Raw genomic sequence first — 22860 nt, 5'->3', positions numbered from 1 at the left:
ACCTGTACTCCCTTTGTCTGTAGATTAAGCAAGAATTCAGAGCCCACTCCTTGTATACATTCTTGGTCGTCAATGCACACAAATGCATAGGATCCGCACTCCGACCCACTAACACAAATGTAACAGGAACAGAGCGAAAAGTGGTGAGTTATATTTCAATTCAGAATGTGAGTGTGTGAGAACATGGAAAGTATTTATGCATTCAACCCCTACACTCATTGCTTTGTTTCATGTCATTTCACCAAGAGAAACATTTCTGCCAGGAGACATGCTTTCACAAAGAACCAACTGTAGTTTTTAAGATAGTTTATTCATACATTTCCTTTGAAATTCATACAAATGCCTGAAAGTCAATGATAAATGATATAGTGATAGACATGCGGTAGGCCTATAGCTTGGCCTTGCTGTGAATCTGTCTGGTCAAAGTAATTATAATCTAACTACTAACTATAATCTCTTAGCACCTTTAAAAAAAAATCTACAACCTTAAAGGAGAACCCTTTGTAGAACCTTTTTGGTTCCAGGTATAACCATTTTGGGTTCCATGTAGAACCCTTTCTACAGAGGGTTCTATGTGGAACCTAAAAGGGTTCTCCTATGTGGACAGCCGAATGAATACCCATTTTGGATCCCTTTTTTCTAAGAGCTTAGACGACAAGCTTGAAGCAGTCAAGCAGAACTGATAAAACTGGGTAAATCGTGGACAATGCTACATTATGAAGGAGTGAGCGAGAGACCTGCTCTACCTCCTCACCCAGAGAGAGATCTGCTCTACCTCCTCACTCAGAGAGACCTGCTCTACCTCCTCACCCAGAGAGACCTGCTCTACCTCCTCACCCAGAGAGACCTGCTTTACCTCATCACCCAGAGACCTGCTCTACCTCCTCACCCAGAGAGACCTGCTTTACCTCATCAACCAGAGAGACCTGCTCCACCTACTCACCCAGAGACCTGCTTTACCTGCTCACCCAGAGAGACCTGCTCGATCTAATCACCCAGAGAAAGACCTGCTCTACCTCATCACCCAGAGAGAGACCTGCTCTACCTCATCACCCATAGAGAGACCTGCTCTACCTCATCATCCAGAGAGACCTGCTCTACCTCATCACTCAGAGAGAGACCTGCTCTACCTCATCACCCAGAGAGAGAGAGACCTGCTCTACCTCATCACCCAGAGAGAGAGAGACCTGCTCTACCTCATCATCCAGAGAGAGGGGGTGATAGTCAAAAGATCAAAAGAAAAGCATGTACACAAGCACTGCCCCTGTGGCAATTTAAGAATTTCAGAGAATTTTTTTTGCTGATAAACCAGCAACTTGGAGACTTAGACTCAGACTAGAGGCGAAGAGTATAAGAGTCCAGGAATAAGTCGGAAAAAAGGTTTATTAGACTAATGTTAGAATTCCTGAAAGAAACATGAGATGTATCCTCAGTATCCTATATCCCGAGGCTTCTTATGAGAATAAACAGAACAGAACAACCTGATTCTGTGGCATGAAGGAGTCATTTCAGTGAAGTTGTCCTTTGAGTTGTCAACAATTTTTCAAGCAGTTTTTCAAGCTAGTTGCCATTTCAGTAAAGTCAAGCCAAGTCACATAAGGTCATAGACAGGCAAGGTTTCCGTACAGTAGGTGAAGGTTTCACGGTGGCCAGTAATATGTGACAACAGGCCTTCGGGAAGTTCGATGGAATCTGTCAAAAAGAATGCCAAGTATTACTCCTACGTTCACAGACCTTGTTATTGGCTACTGTCAAAAATGTTTTGGGTGAAAATGAAATCAAAGCTCACAATCAAATCAAATTTTATTGGTCACAAGCACATATTTTGCAGATGTTATTGCAGGTGTTGCGAAATGCTTGTGTTCCTAGCTCCAACAGTGCAGTAGTATCTAACTATTCATAACAATACACACAAATCTAAAAGTAAAATAATGGAATTAAGAAATATATAAATATTAGGACGAGCAATGTCGGAGTGGCACTGACTAAAATACAGTAGATTAGAATACAGTATATACATATGAGATGAGTAAAGCAGTATGTAAACATTATTAAAGTGATTAGTGTTCCATTATTAAAGTGACCAGTGATTCCATGTCTATGTTCATGGGGCACCAGCCTCTAAGGTGCAGGTTTGAGTAACCGGGTGGTAGCCGGGTAGTGATGGCTATTTAACAGTCTGATGGCCTTGAGATAGAAGCTGTTTTTCAGTCTCTCTGTCCCAGCTTTGATGCACCTGTACTAACCTCACCTTCTGGGTGGTAGCGGGGTGAACAGGACGTGGCTCAGATGGTTGATGTCCTTGATGATCTTTTTGGCCTTCTTGTGGCATTGGGTGCTGTAGATGTCCTGTAGGGTAGGCAGTGTGCCCCCGGTGATGCATTGTGCAGACCGCACCACCCTCTGGAGAGCCCTGCGGTTGCGGGCGGTGCAGTTTCCGTAACAGGCGTGATACAGGATGATCTCAATTGTGCATCTGTAAAAAATGTAGGTGCCAAGCCAAATTTCTTCAGCCTCCTGAGGTTGAAGAGGCGCTGTTACGCCTTCTTCACCACACTGTCTGTGTGGGTGGACCATTTCAGATTGTCAGTGATGTGTACGCCGAGGAACTTTCCACATTCTCCACTGCAGTCCCATCACTGTGGATATTGGCGTGCTCACTCTGCTGTTTCCTGAAGTCCACAATCAGCTCCTTTGTTTTGTTGACGTTGCGGGAGAGGTTCTTTTCCTGGCACCACTCCGCCAGGGCCCTCACCTCCTCCCCGTAGGCTCTCGTCATTGTTGGTAATCAGGCCTACTACTGTTGTGTCATCTGCAAACTTGATGATTGAGTTAGAGGCATAGATGGCCACGCAGTCATGAGTGAACAGGGAGTACATGTAACGGCTGTCTAATGCCTCCTCCTCGGATGAGGAGGAGGAGTAAGGGTCGGACCAAAACGCAGCGTTGAATGAAGACATAATTAATTTATTTACAGACAGACGAAGACGGTAAAACTCTTAAACAAACTACAAAACAACAAACGACGTAGACAGACCTGAACTTGAGAACTTACATATACACGAAGAACGCACGAACAGGTACAGACTACACAAACGAACGAAAACACGAAACAGTCCCGTGTGGTGCATACAGACACAGACACAGGAACAATCACCCACAAACAAACAGTGAGAACAGCCTACCTTAATATGGTTCTCAATCAGAGGAAACGTCAAACACCTGCCTCTAATTGAGAACCATATCAGGCAACACATTTAACCCCACATAGAAACACATAACATAGACTACCCACCCAGCTCATGTCCTGACCAACTAAACAAAGTTAAACAAAGGAAAATAAGGTCAGGAACGTGACAGTACAGGAGGGGGCTGAGCACGCACCCTTGTGGGGGCCCAGTGTTGAGGATCAGCGAAGTGGAGGTGTTGTTTCCTACCTTCACCTCCTGAGGGGGGCAGCCCGTCAGGAACTCCAGGACCCAGTTGCACAGGGCGGGGTTCAGACCCAGGGCCCCGACCTTAATGATGAGCTTGGAGGGTACTATGGTGTTGAAGGCTGAGCTATAGTCAATGAACAGCATTCTTACATAGGTATTCCTCTAGTCCAGATGGGATAGGGCAGCGTGCAGTGCGATTGCATTGTCTGTGGATCTATTGGGGCGGTATCCAAATTGAGGTGGGTATAGGGTATATGAGGTGATATGATCCTCAACTAGCATCTCAAAGCACATGATGACAGAAGTGAGTACTATGTGGCGATAGTCATTTAGTTCAGTTACCTTTGCTTTCTTGGGAACAGGAACAATGGTGGACATCTTGAAGCAAGTGGGGACAACAGACTGGGATAGGGAGAGATTGAATATGTCCGTAAACACACCAGCCAGCTGGCCTGCGCATGCCCTGAGGACATGGCTAGGGATACCGTCTGGGCCGGCAGCCTTGCGAGGGTTAACACGCATAAATGTCTTACTCTCGTCGGCCACGGAGAACGAAAGCCCACAGTCCTTGGGAGCGGGCAGTGTCGGTGGCACTGTATTATCCTCAAAGCGGGCGAAGAAGGTGTTCAGCTTGCAAAGTGATGTCAGGGATTAGTATTATGACTTAGCTATGCAAATAATGTGTAAGAAGATGAATTGGTACTTTGAGGTTTAAAAGCTAAATATAATCTGTTACAATATGTGTTCTATAAAAACAATTATGGACTTTTGGATATATGATGAGACTTTGACTTGAAAGGGTGATAGGAAAAACGCTTTGTCCAACACTTGAACAGTAAAACATAACAATGGTCTACTAATCATCAACTCCACTCATCTTTCCTGATTTTCATTAGCTTTTCCAACCCTCCATTTCCCTTCAAATGCAGAGCATTTTGCCATGACCAAATGAGTCCTTTCTTTGTTGAAAATGGACCGTTTGGGAAATGCCATTAGATTTGTTTTACCTTTCATATACAATGCCACAGAAACATATCAGAAAAGTGACCAAAATCATTAAGTAAAAAACTGAGAAAGAAATCTGGGGAGACAGGATACTAAATCTGGGGAGGCCGGATACTAAATCTGGGGAGGCCGGATACTACATCTGGGGAGACAGGATGCTAAATCTGGGGAGGCCGGATGCTAAATCTGGGGAGGCCGGATACTAAATCTGGGGAGGCCGGATGCTAAATCTGGGGAGGCCGGATACTAAATCTGGGGAGGCCGGATGCTAAATCTGGGGAGGCCGGATGCTAAATCTGGGGAGGCCGGATACTAAATCTGGGGAGGCCGGATACTAAATCTGGGGAGGCCGGATGCTAAATCTGGGGAGGCCGGATTCTAAATCTGGGGAGGCAGGATACTAAATCTGGGGAGGCCGGATACTAAATCTGGGGAGGCCGGATACTAAATCTGGGGAGGCCGGATACTAAATCTAGGGAGGCCAGATTCTAAATCTGTGGAGGCAGGATACTAAATCTGGGGAGGCCGGATGCTAAATCTGGGGAGGCCGGATACTAAATCTAGGGAGGCCAGATTCTAAATCTGGGGAGGCAGGATACTAAATCTGGGGAGGCCGGATGCTAAATCTGGGGAGGCCGGATACTACATCTGGGGAGACAGGATAGAGGATAGTGGATAGAGGTGAAGTGAAGGTGGGTGGATAGAGGTGGAGTGGAGATGGGTGGATAGAGGATAGAGGTGAAGTGAAGGTGGGTGGATAGAGGTGGAGTGGAGATGGGTGGATAGAGGTGGAGTGGAGGTGGGTAGATAGAGGATAGAGGTGAAGTGAAGGTGGGTGGGTGGATAGAGGTGGAGTGGAGGTGGGTAGATAGAGGATAGAGGTGAAGTGAAGGTGGGTGGATAGAGGTGGAGTGGAGGTGGGTGGATAGAGGTGGAGTGGAGGTGGGTAGATAGAGGATAGAGGTGAAGTGAAGGTGGGTGGGTGGATAGAGGTGGAGTGGAGGTGGGTAGATAGAGGATAGAGGTGAAGTGAAGGTGGGTGGATACAGGTGGAGTGGAGGTGGGTGGAGTGGAGGTGGGTGGATAGAGGATAGAGGTGAAGTGAAGGTGGGAGGATAGAGGTGGAGTGGAGGTGGGTGGATAGAGGTGGAGTGGAGGTGGGTAGATAGAGGATAGAGGTGAAGTGAAGGTGGGTGGGTGGATAGAGGTGGAGTGGAGGTGGGTAGATAGAGGATAGAGGTGAAGTGAAGGTGGGTGGATACAGGTGGAGTGGAGGTGGGTGGAGTGGAGGTAGGTAGATAGAGTGGAGGTGTAGCAGCCCAGAGCCATCAGAGTGGGGTTGGAAATATGCTGCTGCTCTGTGGTGAGGGAAGCAGGGCGCTCAGGATCCCCATGAACAGGACACCCTTTGTCTCCTGAATAAATAATATGTGTGCAGAGGTGAGCCTGGGCTATTTCCTCGAAAGGCTCTGTCACTGCCCTAAAGCAGCCCCAGGCACCATTTCAACGCCTCTAGAAGACACACTGGCAGCCTAGCAACCACAGACCGTAGCCTATTAGTAGGGTAAATGTCATTAATTCCAGTTATTCAAAGCCACGATTAAGCAGGTTTGAAGCAGGATGTTTTCTATACAGAACAGCCCTCCATCAAATTGAAATTATTTTTATTGCGGACATTTGAACAGCAGGACTACAAAGAGTTATTTTTCAGTTTTCCCAAGCCATTCATGTGTCATAGCAATGTGTAAATGTCAATTTACTCCCCCCACACCTTATCATTCCAGCTTCTAGTAAACCACAGCTCCACTACCAAATATATCAGTGTCTCTGAGCACCAACTGGCCTAGTTGTTACTGTCATAACAAAAACAGAAAGATTAGGCCTTCCATCTGTTCAAACGGTCTCTGTTTTCATATCTAGCATGATAAAAAGGTGGAATTTTCTCAATTCGTCTCCATTGATAGATTTTTCTAATAAATTTACTCAAATGGCTCATTATATATATTTATATATACTGTATCTATATATTTAGGCTATACAGGGAGACAATCAAAATAACCTAGATGTAAATCTAGCCAGTTTGAGCCCATGGCACATGGTTTATGAACTGATACACAAAACGAAGCTGGATTCAAAACATATGAATTTTTCTATTTAAATTATTATACAAAATTCTTGCAACCAATATAATGTTATATATATGGGGGATACAACCATACCAGCTCTGCAGATTTTGCTGTGAGGAGGCAGAGTCATTAGATCATTTTTTTTGGTACTGTCCATATGTAGCTTGTTTTTGGTCGCAGGTTCAGAAATGGCTGAAGAATTGCAACATTTTGTCACGCCCTGACCTTAGATATCTCTGTTTTTCTATATATTTCGGTTAGGTTAGGGTGTGACTACGGTGGGTACGCTAGTTTTTGTATGTCTAGGGTTTTTTGTATGTCTAGGGTTTTTTGTATGTCTAGGGGGTTTGTATGTCTAGGGGGTTTTGTATATCTATGTTGGCCTGATATGGTTCCCAATCAGAGACAGCTGTTTATCATTGTCTCTAATTGGGGATCATATTTAGGTAGCCATTTTCCTCGTTTGTGTTGGGGGGGGATCTTGTTTTTGTATAGTTGCCTTGTGCACTGCAATACTGCACATTTGTTAGATTCTTTGTTGTAAGTTTCACTATTAAAGAATGTGGAACTCTACGCACGCTGCGCCTTGGTCCTTTCAATGAACGTGACAGAAGATCCCACCTAAAATGGACCAAGCAGCGTGTACAGGAGGAGTGGACTTGGGAGGAGATCCTGGAGGGAAAAGGACCCTGGACGCAGGCCAGGGAGTATCGCCGACCAAAGGAGGAGATAGAGGCAGCGAAAGCGGAACGGCGACGATATGAGGAGATAGCTCAACGGAGCAAGCACGAGAGGCAACCCCAATAATTTTTTGGGGGGAGGCACATGGAGCAGTCGGCAGAGCCGAGGAGCGAACCAGAGCCAGTCAGGGAGTCGGATGAGGAGCTCGGCGCAAGATTCCAGAGAGAGGTGCTAGCATTGAGAGCGCTGCAGAGTGGGCGTGCTGAGGTGCGTGTCATCAGCCCGGTGTCACCTGTACCGGTCCCACGCATAAGGTCTCCAGTGAGCATTAATAGCCCAGTGCGTCCTGTGCTAGCTTCCCGCACTTGCCGAGCTGGAGTGAGCATCCAGTCAGGAAGGGTGGTGCCAGCTCTGCGCTCTAGACCTCCAGTACGCCTCCACAGTCCAGTACGTTCTGTGCCTCCTCTCCGCACTCGCCCTGAGTTGCGTGTTATCAGCCCGGTGCTACCTGTACCGGTCCCACGCATCAGGTCTCCAGTACGCATCCACAGTCCAGTATGTCCTGTTCCTCCTCTCCGCACTCGCCCTGAGGTGCATGTCATCAGCCCGGTTCCACCTGTACCGGTCCCACGCATCAGGTCTCCAGTGCTTCTCCACAGTCCAGTACGTCCTGTGCCTCCTCTCTGCACTCGCCCTGAGGTGCGTGTAATCAGCCCGGTGCCACCTGTACCGGTCCAACGCATCAGGCCTCCAGTGCGTCTCCACAGTCCAGAGCTTCCGGCGACAGTTCCCAGTCCAGAGCTTCCGGCGACAGTTCCCAGTCCAGAGCTTCCGGCGACAGTTCCCAGTCCAGAACTTCCTGAGACGGTCTACGGTCCGTAACCTCCTGAGACGGTCTACCGTCCGGAACCTCCTGAGACGGTCTACCGTCCGGAACCTCCTGAGACGGTCTACCGTCCGGAACCTCCTGAGACGGTCTACCGTCCGGAACCTCCTGAGACGGTCTACCGTCCGGAACCTCCTGAGACGGTCTACCGTCCGGAACCTCCTGAGACGGTCTACCGTCCGGAACCTCCTGAGACGGTCTACCGTCCGGAACCTCCTGAGACGGTCCCCCGTCCGGAGCCTCCAGCGACGGTCCCCAGTCCGGAGCCTCCAGCGACGGTCCCCAGTCCGGAGTCTCCAAAGACGATCCGCAGTCCGGAGTCTTCGGCGACAAGTTGCAGTCCAGAGCCTCCGGCGACGATCTGCAGTCCAGAGTCTCCAGTGGTGGTTCCCAGTTCAGAGCCTCCGGCGATTATCCACGGTCCTGTGCCTCCAGCGATGGTCGGCGGTCCAGAGCCTCCAGCGACGGTCGGCGGTCCAGAGCCTTCAGCAGGGGTTCTCAGTCCAGAGCCTCCTGCGACGATCTACGGTCCGGTTCCTCCGGCGACGATCCACGGTCCGGAGCCTCCACCGACGATCCACGGTCCGGGGCCTCCAGAGACGACTCACGGTCCGGAGCTTCCAGCGCTGCGTCCAGAACCGGAGCCGCCACTAAGGGTAAATGCCCACCCGGATCCTCCCCTATAGGTTCAGGTTTGAGGACAGGAGTCCGCACCTTTGGGGGGAGGGGGGGTACTGTCACGCCCTGACCTTAGATATCTCTGTTTTTCTATATATTTTGGTTAGGTCAGGGTGTGACTAGGGTGGGTCCGCTAGTTTTTGTATGTCTAGGGCTTTTGTATGTCTATGTTGGCCTGATATGGTTCCCAATCAGAGACAGCTATTTATCGTTGTCTCTGATTGTGGATCATATTTAGGTAGCCATTTTCCTCGTTTGTGTTGTGGGATCTTGTTTTTGTATAGTTGCCTTGTGCACTGCAATACTGCACGTTTGTTAGATTCTTTGTTGTAAGTTTCACTATTAAAGAATGTGGAACTCTAGGCACGCTGCGCCTTGGTCCGACCCTTTCAATGAACTCTGCAAATAGCACTGCTTGGTGATTTAAAAAGTCATAGTCAATCGATCAATAATACTCTTAGCAAAAAGGTTTAACTTTAATTTACAATCTGTAGAAACTATGAGAATAGAAAAGGTTTAGAACTGTTGTGGAACATCACAGCACAGTTCAAAAATATATGGCAAATAGACATCAAAACTGGATGGTGTTCAAATAGATGGGAGGTTGCGGCTAGCTGAAGGATGGGACTAAAAACAAACAAAAGATAATTATTGTAAAATATACTGTGTCCGTAAAATGTATATAGTATGTATAAGCTGGATGTAGAAGCCTGTTGTCGATTAGTTTGCTCCAATTAGGTGAGGGGTGGTAGGGTTAGGGGCAAATAAGGGAATACATATATCCTAAAAATTATATGGGGGATTTGGAAATTATGCAGACAATTACATTGATGGAAGCCACAATCTATCTGTGGGGAAAATTGTGATCTCAAAAATAATAATTTGGGCCCTTCTCAGTAGAACTGTAGATTTTCAGTGCTGAACATTTCCAGTTCGAAATCATTTGGCAGAAACCAGTATAAACTAAACCTGTCTGGTCACCAAGAAGAGGTGGCATAAAGGCCACGCAGTTTATCACCTATCAGGGAGTAGGAGTAATTCTCGATTGCGTCAATCTTGGCCATGAGGTGTCTAGAAAGCAACAATGTCGCATGGTGGCCTACAGCAATTTCCATTCAACATTATGAATATTGAAAGATAGCCTACATGTCCTTGGTGATGATTTCCATGAAGGAGTGACCAAGCACTCCGTCAAGGCGGATGATGTGACAGATTCCATTTGTAAAGGCTGACTGGCTGAATGACGACCATGAGGGCATGGCCTAACGCCTCGATCACACGGACAGCGTCATTGCGTTTAGGTACAATGGAAGTACAGTACCAATCAAAATGGTACGCAGCAGCATCATATGTACGCAACAAAAGTTCAACATTCACCTTCTGCTATCATTTCTGTCAAGCCGTCTACACATACAATTTGATGCATACATTCGATAAATCGAAAGTATGCACCATACAGAACGCACTGCAACTGCTTCTGTAACGCAATGCTGCAAGGCAAACGCAGCTTTCCATTGGAAATTAATGTACAGTACCAGTAAAAAGTTTGGACAGCTACTCATTCAAGGGTTTTTCTTTATTCTTACTATTTTCTACATTGTAGAATAATAGTGAAAACATCAAAACTATGAAATAACACATATGGAATCATGTAGTAACCAAAGAAAGTGTTAAACAAATCCAAATATATTTTATATTTGAGATTCTTCAGAGTACCCACCCTTTTAATTTTATTTATTTAACCAGGTAGGCTAGTCGAGAACAAGTTCTCATTTGCAACTGCGACCTGGCCGAGATAAAGCAAAGCAGTTTGACACATACAACACAGAGTTACACATGGAATAAACAAACATACAATCAATAATACAGTAGAAAAATCTATATACAGCATGTGCAAATGAGGTAGGATAAGAGAGTTAAGGGAATAAATAGGCCATGGTGGCGAAAAAATTACAATATAGCAATTAAACACTGGAGTAGTAGGGTGTGCAGAAGATGAATGTGCAAGTAGAGATACTGGGGAGCAAAGGAGCAAGATAAATAAATAAATACAGTATGGGGATGAGGTAGACTGGATGGGCTATTTACAGATGAGCTATGTACAGGTGCAGTGATCTGTGAGCTGCTCTGACAGCTGGTGCTTAAAGCTAGTGAGGGAGGTAAGAGTCTCCAGCTTCAGGGATTTTTGCAGTTCGTTCCAGTCATTGGCAGCAGAGAACTGGAAGGAGAGGCGGCCAAAGGAAGAATTGGCTTTGGGGGTGACCAGTGAGATATACCTGCTGGAGCGCGTGCTATGGGTGGGTGCTGCTAAGGTGACCAGTGAGCTGAGATAAGGCGGGGCTTTACCTAGCAGAGGCTTGTAGATGACCAGGAGCCAGTGGGTTTGGCGACGAGTATGAAGCGAGGGCCAGCCAACGAGAGCATACAGGTCGCAGTGGTGGGTAGTATATGGGGCTTTGGTGACAAAACGTAGTATATGGGGCTTTGGTGACAAAACGGATGGCACTTTGATAGACTGCATCCAATTTGTTGAGTAGAGTGTTGGAGGCTATTTTGTAAATGACATCGCCGAAGTCGAGGATCGGTAGGATGGTCAGTTTTACAAAAGGTATGTTTGGCACCATGAGTGAACGGTGCTTTGTTGCGAAATAGAAAGCAGATTCTAGATTTAATTTTGGTTTGGAGATGTTTAATGTGAGTCTGGAAGGAGAGTTTACAGTCTAACCAGACACCTAGGTATTTGTAGTTGTCCACATATTCTAAGTCAGAACCATCCAGAGTAGTGATGCTGGACGGGCGTGCAGGTGCAGGCAGCGAACAGTTGAAGAGCATGCATTTAGTTTTACTTGCATTTAAGAGCAGTTGGAGGCCGCGGAAGGAGAGTTGTATGGCATTGAAGCTCATCTGGAGATTAGTTAACACAGTGTCCAAAGGAGGGCCAGAGGTATACAGAATGGTGTCATCTGCGTAGAGGTGGATCAGAGAATCACCAGCAGCGAGAGCGACATCATTGATGTATACAGAGAAGAGAGTCGGCCCGAGAATTGAACCCTGTGGCACCCCCATAGACACTGGCAGAGGTCCGGACAACAGGTTCTCTGATTTGACATACTGAACTCTATCGGAGAAGTAGTTGGTGAACCAAGCGAGGCAATCATTTGAGAAACCAAGGCTGTTGAGCGTGGCTGAGGTGCACCCATGACCAGCTCTGAAACCAGATTGCGTAGCGGAAAAGTAACGGTGAGATTCGAAATGGTCGGTAATCTGTTTGTTAACTTGGCTTTCAAAGACCTTAGAAAGGCAGGGTAGAATAGATATAGGTCTGTAGCAGTTTGGGTCTACAGTGTCTCCCCCTTTGAAGAGGGGGATGACCGCGGCAGCTTTCCAATCTATGGGAATATCAGACGATACGAAAGAGAGGTTGAACAGGCTAGTAATAGGGGTTGCAACAATTTCGGCAGATCATTTTAGAAAGAGAGGGTCCAGATTGTCTAGCCAGGCTGATTTGTAGGGATCCAGATTTTGCAGCTCTTTCAGAACATTTGCTATCTGGATTTGGGTGAAGGAGAAGTGGAGGATGTTTGGGCGAGTTGCAGTGGGGAGCGCAGGGCTGTTGACCGGGGTAGGGGTAGCCAGGTGGAAAGCATGGCCAGCCGTAGAAAATGCTTATTGAAATTCTCAATTATTGTGGATTTATCGGTAGTGACAGTGTTTCCTAGCCTCAGTGCAGTGGGCAGCTGGGAGGAGGTGCTCTTATTCTCCATGGACTTTACAGTGTCCCAGAACTTTTTTGAGTGTACTACAGGATGCAAATTTATGTTTGAAAAAGCTAGCCTTAGCTTTCCTAACTGCCGGTGTATATTGGTTCCTAAATTCCCTGAAAAGTTGCATATCATAGGGGGCTATTTGATGATAATGCAGAACGCCACATTATGTTTTTTGTGCTGATCAAGGGCAGACAGGTCTGGAGTGAACCAAGGGCTATATCTATTCCTGGTTCTACATTTTTTGAATTGGGCCATGCTTATTTAGGATGGTGAGGAAGGCACTTTTAAAGAATAACCAGGCATCCTCTACTGACGGGATGAGGTCAATGTCGTTCCAGGATACCCCGGCCAGGTCGATTAGAAAGGCCTGTTCGCTGAAGTGTTTCAGGGAGCGTTTGACCGTGATGAGGGGTGGTCGTTTGACACCTTTATTTAATCTTTATTTAACTAGGCAAGTCAGTTAAGAACACATTCTTATTTTCAATGACGGCCTAGGAACGTTCTGCCTCGGATTTTTAACATTGTCAGCACGGGGATCCAATCTTGCAACCTTACAGTTAACTAGTCCAATGCTCTAACACTGATTACATTGCACTCCACGAGGAGCCTGCCTGTGCCGCGAATGTAGTAAGCTAAGGTAAATTGCTAGCTAGGATTAAACTTATCTTATAAAAAACAATCAATCAATGACTGTCATTGCTCCAATATGTACTTAACCATAAACATCAATGCCTTTCTTAAAATCAATACACAAGTATATATTTATATATATATATATATATATATATATATATATTTTTTTTTTTTTTTATCCCATTTTCTCCCCAATTTTCGTGGTGTCCAATCGCTAGTAATTACTACCTTGTCTCATTGCTACAACTCCCGTACGGGCTCGGGAGAGACGAAGGTCGAAAGCCATGCGTCCTCCGAAGCACAACCCAACCAGCCGTACTGCTTCTTAACACAGCGCGCCTCCAACCCGGAAGCCAGCCGCACCAATGTGTCGGAGGAAACACCGTGTACCTGGCCCCCTTGGCTGGCGCGCACTGCGCCCGGCCCGCCACAGGAGTCGCTGGAGCGCGATGAGACAAGGATATCCCTACCGGCCAAACCCTCCCTACCCCGGACGACGCTATGCCAATTGTGCGTCGCCCCACGGACCTCCCGGTCGCGGCCGGCTGCGACAGAGCCTGGGCGCGAACCCAGAGACTCTGGTGGCGCAGTTAGCACTGCGATGCAGTGCCCTAGACCACTGCGCCACCCGGGAGGCCTCAAGTATATATTTTTAAACCTGCATATTTAGCTAAAAGAAATCCAGGTTAGCAGGCAATATTAACCAGGTGAAATTGTGTCATTTCTTTTGCGTTCATTGCACGCAGAGTCAGGGTATATGCAACAGTTTGGGCCGCCTGGCTCTTTGCAAACTAATTTGCCAGAATTTTACGTAATTATGACAACATTGAAGGTTGTGCAATGTAACAGGAATATTTAGACTCATGGATGCCACCCGTTAGATAAAATACGGAACGGAATAAACGTTTTGTTTTCGAGGTGATAGTTTCCGGATTAGTCAAAGGTATATGGTTTAGAGAGAAATAGTCGACGCGTTATAATTCCTGTAATAACTTGCGGCTGAACTTGACAGGGGTTCCTTCGTTATTTTACCGTTCATGTCTTCCATAGAGAATATCTTGATCTACTTCAAATAAGGTCTGTGTTTCGTGCAGGCTTAAACCGCCTTGACGTTTTGATACCCGTGTAAATCTCACTAGGATAAGGTAACGTTTGTCACCATATTTTCATAAATCCACTCTACAAAAAAAATGATCTTCGCTTATATTTAGCCAATATTGATCAGAGTTACCTTGTCCTATGGATATCTACACAGTTATAAAATTGGCACGGTGGTGTAAGCCTACACGAAACACAGACCTTATTTTAAGTGAATCTAAAAAATATCCTATGGAATAAATGAAGGAACCGCTTTTCAGATTTTGCTTGAAGGTGTCATGGGAATTATGACTCGCACTTTGGTCGTCAATTCTTACCATGCCCATTATTAAAATAGGATTTCCTGCATATAGAAATGACAGTTTTTGTTTTCAACATTCATCACAGGTAACTTAAACTCTATTTTTATTCAAACAGTTGAGAGTATTTGTCTCCTAAGCAGACTCTTCAGTATCATTGTCACTTCAGAGCTGTGTGTGTGTGTGTGTATTTATGTATTATATTAAGTTAAAATAAAAGTGTTCATTGTTCATTCAGTATTGTTGCAGTTGTCATTATTACAAAAATGTGTGTGTGTGTGTGTGTGTGTGTGTGTGTGTGTGTGTGTGTGTATGATATATACTATATATTTAAAAAAAACATGTTTTTGTAATAAATCGGTATCGGCTTTTTTTTGTCCTCCAATAATCGGTATCGGCGTTCAAAAATCATAATCGGTCGACCTCTACTTCTAATGGTAACATGCATGAAACCAAGGCTTTTATGGTTACAAAAGTCAACAAATGAGAGCACCTGGGGAGTAGGAGTGGAGCTAGGCACTGCAGGTCCTGGATTAACCTCTACATCACCAGAGGAACAGAGGAGAAGTAGGATAAGGGTACGGCTAAAGGCTATAAGAACTGGCTGTCTAGAACGTTCGGAACAGAGAGTAAAAGGAGCAGGTTTCTGGGCACGATAGCATAGATTCAAGGCATAATGTACAGACAAAGGAATGGTAGGAAGAGAGTACATTGGAGGTAAACCTAGGCATTGAGTAATGATGAGAGAGATATAGTCTCTAGAGATGTTTAAACCAGGTGATGTCATCACATATGTGGGAGGTGGAAAGTAATCGAGAGCATCCTGTCGGTCTGTATCACCGCCTGGTACGGCAACTGCTCTGCCCACAACCGTAAGGCTCTCCAGAGGGTAGTGAGGTCTGCACAACGCATCACCGGGGGCAAACTACCTGCCCTCCAGGACACCTATACCACCCGATGTCACAGGAAGGCCATAAAGATCATCAAGGACAACAACCACCCGAGCCACTGCCTGTTCACCCCGCTATCATCCAGAAGGCGAGGTCAGTACAGGTGCATCAAAGCAGGGACCGAGAGACTGAAAAACAGCTTCTATCTCAAGGCCATAAGACTGTTAAACAGCCACCACTAACATTTAGTGGCTGCTGCCAACATACTGACTCAACTCCAGCCACTTTATTAATAATGGGAATTGATGGAAATTTATCTAGCCACTTTAAACAATGCCACTTAATATAATGTTTACATACCCTACATTACTCATCTCATATGTATATGATATACTGTACTCTATATCATCTACTGCATCTTGCCATCTTTATGTAATACATGTATCACTAGCCACTTTGTTCCATCACTCATTCATATATCTTTATGTACATATTCTTTATCTCTTTACACTTGTGTGTGTATAAGGTAGTTGTTGTGGAATTGTTAGGTTAGATTACTCGTTGGTTATTACTGCATTGTCGGAACTAGAAGCACAAGCATTTCGCTACACTCGCATTAACATCTGCTAACCATGTGTGTGACAAATAACATTTGATTTGATTTGGAACAACATGGTTGTTTAAGGCATATTGAGCAGGGCTAGAGGCTCTACAGTGAAATAAGACAGTAATCACTAACCAGGACAGTAATGGACAAGGCATATTGATATTAGGGAGAGGCATGCGCAGCCAAGTGAATCGTATGGGTACAGTGAGTGGTTGGGCTGGCTGGGGACATGGCGATTCAGATCGTTAGCAGGCCGGGGCTACCAAGCTAGCAGTTAGCAGGCCGGGGCTAGCAAGTTAGCAGAATGGCCTTAGAGGGACGTCGCGTGGGGGAAAGTCTGTTTTTGCCTCCTCGTGCGGTGACGTCGGTAGACCAGTCGTGGAATTAGTAGTGTTTCAAGTAGCAGAGGGGTCCAAGTCCAATTGGCAAAATGGGTATAGTGGTCCAAGAAACTGGCCGATGGATCAGCTAACAGCCTTGCCTTGATAACAGCTTTGCACACTCTTGGCATTCTATCAACCAGCTTCATGAGGTAGTCACCTGGAATGCAATTCAATTAACAGGTTAATTGGGCCTCCCGGGTGGCGCAGTGGTCTAAAGCACTGCACCACCAGAGTCTCTGGGTTCGCGCCCAGGCTCTGTCGAAGCCGGCCGCGACCGGGAGGTCCGTGGGGTGACGCACAATTGGCCTAGCGTCGTCCGGGTTAGGGAGGGTTTGGCCGGTAGGGATATCCTTGTCTCATCGCGCTCCAGCGACTCCTGTGGCGGGCCAAGCGCAGTGCGCGCTAACCGAAGGCGGGTGCACAGTGTTTCCTCCGACACATTGGTGCGGCTGGCTTCCGGGTTGGAGGCACGCTGTGTTAAGAAGCAGTGCGGCTTGGTTGGGTTGTGCTTCGGAGGACGCATGGCTTTCGACCTTCGTCTCTCCCGAGCCCGTACGGGAGTTGTAGCGATGAGACAAGATAGTAATTACTAGCGATTGGATACCATGAAAATTGGGGAGAAAAGGGAATACATTTTTTTTTAAATAATAATAATTAAAATAAAAAAAATTAACAGGTTAATTAACATTCTAAAAGTTCATTTGTGGAATTTCTTTCTTTCTTAATGCTTTTGAGCAGTTGTGTTGTGACAAGTTAGGGGTGGTATACAGAAGATAGCCCTATTTCGTAAAAGATCAAGTCCATATTATGGCAAGAACAGCTTAAATAAGCAAAGAGAAACAACTGTCCACCATTACTTTAAGTCATGAAGGTCAGTCAAAATGTCAAGAACTCTGAAAGTTTCTTCAAGTGCAGTCGCAAAAACCATCAAGCGCTATGATGAAACTGGTTCTCATGAGGACCGCCACAGGAAAGGAAGACCCAGAGTTACCTCTGCTGCAGAAGATAAGTTCATTAGAGTTACCAGCCTCAGAAATTGCAGCCCAAATAAATGCTTCACAGAGTTCAAGTAACTATTCAGAGGAGACTGCATGAATCAGGCCTTCATGGTCGAATTGCTGCAAAGAAACCACTACTAAAGGACACCAATAAGAAGAAGAGACTTGCTTGGGCCAAGAAACATGTGCAATGGACATTGACCGGTGAAAATCTGTCCTTTGGTCTGATGAGTCCAAATGTGAGATTTTTGGTTCCAACCGCTGTGTCTTTGTGAGAAACAGAGTAGGTGAACGGATGATCTCTGCATGTGTGGTTCCCACCGTGAAGCATTGAGGTGTGTTGGTGTGGGGTGTTTTTCAACAGGATAATGACCCAACACACCTCCAAGCTGTGTAAGGCTATCTGACCAAGAAGGAGAGTGATGGAGGGCTGCATCAGATGACCTGGCCTACATAATCACCCGACCTCAACCCACAATTGAGATGGTTTGGGATGAGTTGGACCGCAAAGTGAAGGAAAAGCAGCCAACAACTGCTTAGCATATGTGGGAACTCCTTCAAGACTGTTGGAAGCAATCCAGGTGAAGCTGGTTGAGAGAATGCCAAGAGTGTGCAAAGCTGTCATCAAGGCAAAGGTTGGCAACTTTGAAGAATCTCAAATATAAAATATATTTGGATTTGTTTAACACTTTTTTGGTTACAACATGATTCCATATGTATTATTTCATAGTTTTGATGTCTTCACTATTATTCTACAATGTAGAAAATAGTAAGAATAAAGAAAAACCCTTGAATGAGTAGGTGTCCAAACTTTTGACTGGTACTGTACATTAATTTCCAATGGAAAGCTGTGTTTGCCTTGCAGCATTGCGTTACAGAAGCAGTTGCAGTGCGTTCTGTATTGTGCATACTTTCGATTTAATCGAACGTATGCATCAAATTGTATGTGTAGACGGCTTGACAGAAATGATTGCAGAAGGTGAATGTTGAACTTTTGTTGCATACATATGATGCTGCTGCATACCATTTTGCTCAATAACGAGGTGTAACATGCTGATCAGACCGGCTCCGCGCGTGCACCATCCTGTGCATGTTGATTTTGTCTATCTCCACCAGACATGTTCATGACACACAGGTTACAATATCTAAATCAACTGTGAACCAACTATATTAATTTGGGGATAGGTCAAAACACACATGAAACATTCATGGACATTTAGCTAGCTTGCTGTGGCTAGCTAATTTGTCCTGGAAAATAAACATTGGGTTGTTATTTTACCTGAAATTCATATGCTCCTTTTTTTTTCTCTTTACATTTTAGTTATTTAACAGACGCTCTTATCCAGAGCGACTTACAGTTTCATATTTTTTTCGTACACGTCCCCAGTGGGAATCGAACCCACAACCCTTGCGTTGCAAGTACCATGCTCTACCAACTGGATCTTTGTTGAATTCTGACCCATGTTGAGTCATACAAAATCATGTGTTCTCTACTCCGACAATTAATCCTCAGATAAAAAGAGGAAGCCTAGGTTAGCTTTGCTTGTTCTCTTTGATAAATCTCTCCTTCGTGTCTTCTTCTTCTGTGGATTTTATATGGCGGTTGGCAAACAACTTTAAGGTGCATTACCGCCACCCACTGGACACCTAGTTCATCTTTAAATCACCCACCTGTGTACATGCTTTTAAAAACCAATGAGTAGCTTGGGAGAGGTAACCAAGGGGTAACCAAATATAACCAAGTTATATTTTAGCACCTGGCTACGCAGACGCCCTTGGCACGCGCAAGCAGTTTGGGTGAAACAATTGAATAACGTGTACATTTATTTCGCAACGCGCACACACACAATGCAGGTGGACTGGCCACCTGCAATTCATCAACACATGCATTTTCAGGGCTGCCAACTTTTGCTGTGTGAATTTCCTTGCCCACTGGCACAAACCCTAGAAGGGAGGACATTTAATATTTTAAAGCTAATTTCCTGCTATTCTACATATTTTGACATGGTTTAGGGCTATGTCCAGGTTGGAAAATAAAATAAAAACACAGGTCAGATGCTTTGAACATTAAATGAGCACTCAAAATTTGACAACTTTTTTGAGGGATGAAATTGAAAGTATGCTAATATCTTTTGAAAGATGTATATATATATTTTAGGTAGTTTGACATTTTATTCAGACAGTAATGAAATGAGATGGGGAGACAGTCAAATGGAAGGCCATTGTTACATTTGGGAGGCGCATGGGGATGGATGGAGCTAGATTTGGCTTCCAGACTCCGCTATTGTGCCACACTCTCAGTAGCTCTGGACCCCATTGCCAGAGCAAGCATAAATTATAAATATATATCAAATCAAATTGTATTGTATTGGTCACATACACATGTTTAGCAGATGTTAATGCAAGTGTAGCGAAATGCTTGTGCTTCTAGTTCCGACAGTGCAGTAATATCTAACAAGTAATCTAACAATTCCACAACGACTACCTAATACACACACATTTAAGTAAAGGGGTGGGATATGAATATGTACATATAAATGCATGGATGAACGATATACGAGCGGCATAGGCAAAATGACATATACTGTATTCTATACAATCTATACATATGAGATGAGTAATGAAAGATATGTAAACACTATTAAAGTGGCATTATTAAAGTGACAAGTGATCCATTTATTAAAGTGGCCAATGATTTCGAGTCTGTATATAGGCAGCAGCCTCTCTGTCAGTGATGGTCAAATGGGTTGTTAAGTTACTTACTCAAAATTCATATGCCAACGGAGGCAGGCTGTAATATAAGAATTAGCCATGTGTGAATTACAACCTGCCTCCGTTGACATATGAATTTTGAGGAAGTGCTCAGCCTAAAGACGTTGGGAATGTGATTTTGAGAAGAAAAAATTCCCGTCCGCACATTTCCAATCATCTAATTTCACTAAACAACCCATTTGACCGTTGTAGCAAGCGACGTTATTCTAGCAATATTATAAGGGAGCAGAGGCCCATTTATCCGTCACAGAAACCGCGCAGCCAGGCGAACAAGAGCGGTGTTGTCGTGTCGCATCACCTAACGACCAATAATAAAGAAAACCTGCCAAAAGTATGGACTGTTGCCCGTTCACATGATTATATTGTAAAACAATTCATTGCTACAATTAAGTTTAACAATGTAACAATTAATTCCCGCCTTTCGTGTCAAATCGTGGTGTAGGCAAGAAGAGTCATGTCACGTCTACTAACCTTGTAGAGATGAGAAGTGCGGCAGTCAGATCACTGTGTTTTCATTATTGCAACGCAACAAAAAAAAGACGAAGTTGTTGCTAATACTAAAGCGATAACATGTAGGATCAAATGTAACACGATAAATGCAGCCTTTCGCTCCAAAAACCGCGAGAGCCAAATAGTTACGAATGGCTGTGCTGCTGTAACAATTTTACATAGCACGTAGGCTAATCTTCATCATCTCCCCTACTCGGCGTTACACACACTGAGGTATAAATAAGAAGTTACACATACAACCAAATACAACATTGCTCACTGCTCGGATGCCCTTCCCCATATGTCATCATAGCGCACTACTAGTTTTTCGGACATCGCCAATAGAAGGTGGTGATGGTCGTTCGGCTCGGCTCTTTTGGCTCTTTACAAAAATATATGTTTTGTATTTTTTCAAGTCAAATCGTTTGCGATAGTTTGACTATGATTGGTGTTAAGACAATTCTAATTAAATTATTAAATAAAATCATACTCTACCTTAACCACAATGTTTTTAAAAATGCTTTGGTTTGTTATGAAAAATAATACTATTAAACATTTGCATTTAAAAAGTATAACTTTTTAAATGTATATAAACAAAGTGCATATAAATCTAACCATTCAAAACGAATACAATCTGAACAACGTAATAGAATATTGCACCATATCAAAGAAAAATAAATAATTGGCAAAACTGCAGCATCCCACAAATTGAAATAAATGTAAAAAAACGATGCTTTTACACATGTGCATTTAAAGTATAACTTTTTAATGTATATAAACAAAGTGCAAATAAATGTAACAATTCAAAACGAATACAATCTGAACAACATAATAATAGAATAATGCACCATATCAAAGAAAAATAAATAACAATGTGCAAAACTGCCACATCCCACTTAAAACATTAAGCTGGTCCCTCTTTTCTCTCTCTTCTTTATTGCCATGTTATAACCAGCAGCACACAGCAATGCTGACCATATTTTGCTTTTATGAGAGATTTGCATTCAGAAATGCAAGCTGCCTCACTTTCGAGGGGCTGATGCGGTTTCTTCTCTCAGTAATTATTTGTCCAATTTTCAAGAAGACCCTCAGAGGGAACGGATGTGGCCACTATGCAGAATATCCCTGTCATGACTTTAGTAAGCCATGGGTAGACAGAGGCCTTGTTCTTCCACCAGCTCAGAGGATCTGCAGATCTTTGGAGGGGCTCCTCCAAATAGGATCGGACCTCCATTATGGCATCTGCTGAGGGATTCCTTCGTGCTGCATCCCCAGTTGCTCTCTCGTCAAACAGCATCCAAACAGCAGACGTTTGTGGCACTACTGCTGGTGCTTCTGCTCCATCTGATCACTCTTCTTCCTGTTGCCCTGGTGCCTGAGCCAACTGACTGCTGGAGCTGTCCCTCCCTGCTGCTGAGGTTAATCTTTGAAGAGCCTCAGCAATCGCTCTGGCATCGCTGAAGGCTAACTTCTTAAACCTGGGGTCAAGTGCAGCGGTTTCTGATAGCACGTGATTATATTCCAGTCTGTGGAACTTTCTGTCCATTGATGAACACAGGGTGTCCATCAACTCTGTCACGTCCTGTGGTTACATTTGCTTCTCTCTGGCGGTTGGCTGTGATTCGCTGCAGACCCTTACACAGGAGTACCATTTTTGAGGCTGTCACATAGCTGACAAGAGAGAACATTAACTTATTAGTTCAGGTTCATCTTTTGTCTACTGATACTAAATTCTCATCTACTGCTCATATACAGTTAAAGTCAGAAGTTTACATACACTTAGGTTGGAGTCATTAAAACTTGTTTTTTAACCACTCCACAAATGTCTTAACAAACTGTAGTTTTGGCAAGTCGGTTACGACATCTACTTTGTGCATGACACAAGTAATTTTTCTAACAAGTGTTTACAGACAGATTATTTCACTTATAATTAATTGCTTCACAATTCCAGTGGGTCAGAAGTTTACATACACTAAGTTGACTGTGCTTTTAAACAGCCTGGAAAATTCCAGAAAATTATGTCATGGATTTAAAAGCTTCTGATAGGCTAATTTACATAATTTGAGTCAATTGGAGGTGTACCTGTGGATGTATTTCAAGGCCTACCTTCA

The 22860-nt window shown here is 44.5% G+C and overlaps 1 protein-coding gene across 3 annotated transcripts in view; it reads right to left on the bottom strand.

Moving 5' to 3' along the window:
* LOC129865831 (equilibrative nucleoside transporter 2-like) overlaps positions 1 to 21148 on the bottom strand; it is a 36500-nt gene extending 15352 nt beyond the window's left edge. Inside the window, exons 1-2 of one of the 3 annotated variants that reach the window (XM_055938856.1) lie at positions 20732 to 21148; positions 3 to 1692 (exon numbers count right to left, since the gene is read on the bottom strand). The gene's annotated coding sequence lies outside the window, so the exon portion shown is untranslated. The remainder of the gene's footprint in view (positions 1 to 2; positions 1693 to 20731) is intronic. The other 2 variants (XM_055938855.1, XM_055938854.1) reach the window with 2 other exon arrangements.
* Positions 21149 to 22860: the final 1712 nt, after the last annotated feature.

This window comes from Salvelinus fontinalis, chromosome 11 (assembly GCF_029448725.1).
Source record: "Salvelinus fontinalis isolate EN_2023a chromosome 11, ASM2944872v1, whole genome shotgun sequence".
Taxonomy (NCBI): domain Eukaryota; kingdom Metazoa; phylum Chordata; class Actinopteri; order Salmoniformes; family Salmonidae; genus Salvelinus; species Salvelinus fontinalis.
This window is presented reverse-complemented; position numbering and strand designations above follow the sequence as displayed.